The sequence below is a fragment of the Morone saxatilis genome, unplaced genomic scaffold (genome assembly GCF_004916995.1).
Source record: "Morone saxatilis isolate NCDOM2014 unplaced genomic scaffold, NCSU_SB_2.0 Contig18, whole genome shotgun sequence".
Classification (NCBI taxonomy): domain Eukaryota; kingdom Metazoa; phylum Chordata; class Actinopteri; family Moronidae; genus Morone; species Morone saxatilis.
The window spans coordinates 18,988,470-18,989,147 of NW_023339740.1; the positions used below are offsets into that span (position 1 = coordinate 18,988,470).

The 678-nt window shown below is 39.7% G+C and overlaps 1 protein-coding gene across 1 annotated transcript in view; it reads left to right on the plus strand.

The window, feature by feature from the left end:
- Window positions 1–467: 467 nt before the first annotated feature.
- tespa1 (thymocyte expressed, positive selection associated 1) overlaps window positions 468–678 on the plus strand; it is an 8,090-nt gene continuing 7,879 nt past the window's right edge. The window contains exon 1 of the mRNA XM_035661907.1: window positions 468–510. The gene's annotated coding sequence lies outside the window, so the exon portion shown is untranslated. The remainder of the gene's footprint in view (window positions 511–678) is intronic.

Consider the following 678-nt stretch of genomic DNA (forward strand, 5'->3'; position numbering starts at 1 on the left):
ATTTCAAGTATTTTCAAATATTACTTAATTATTATCAGCATAATGTACTAAAAGTAGCCTACTAATCATGCAGCAGACTGCCCACTGTGTTTTTATATATTATATTATTACTGATGCATTAAACTTGTCCAAGAACATACCTTGTATATGCCTGAGGAAGCATGCCTTTAACAATCTATGGCATAAAGAGCTCAAAACTTTATGATAATGATACAGTTCCAAAACTCTGAATACCATGGACTTTTAGTGTGTATGTCAGTCTCTGCCTTTTAAACCAAATCAGATGGTGAAACTAAAACACATTTTATTATCTTTGTGGCCCCTCTTTACAGTAGCTAACATGTTCCCAGGAGTCTGTGAACTGAGGCGATGGAGAGCCGTCATCCACAGTGAGGCGGCGAGCCTTGGATCAACAGCACCGAAGTGGCTCACTCTGGAGGAACTGGACCCCGGAAGGACGGCGTGCAAGCTCCCCTCTGCTCTGTAGCAGACGACGATGTTTCTCTGACGGTGAGTCCAAGACGTAGGAGTTGTGAGGGATCCCATGGGTGTTTCGCCTCACTCCGTTCATCTTTTAAACTACTGTTAATAATCGCTAAATATCTTTGCCAGTATATTCATATAAATTGTAATAATGTTATTATTATTACTTTATACTTTGCACTTCTGGTTAAGATT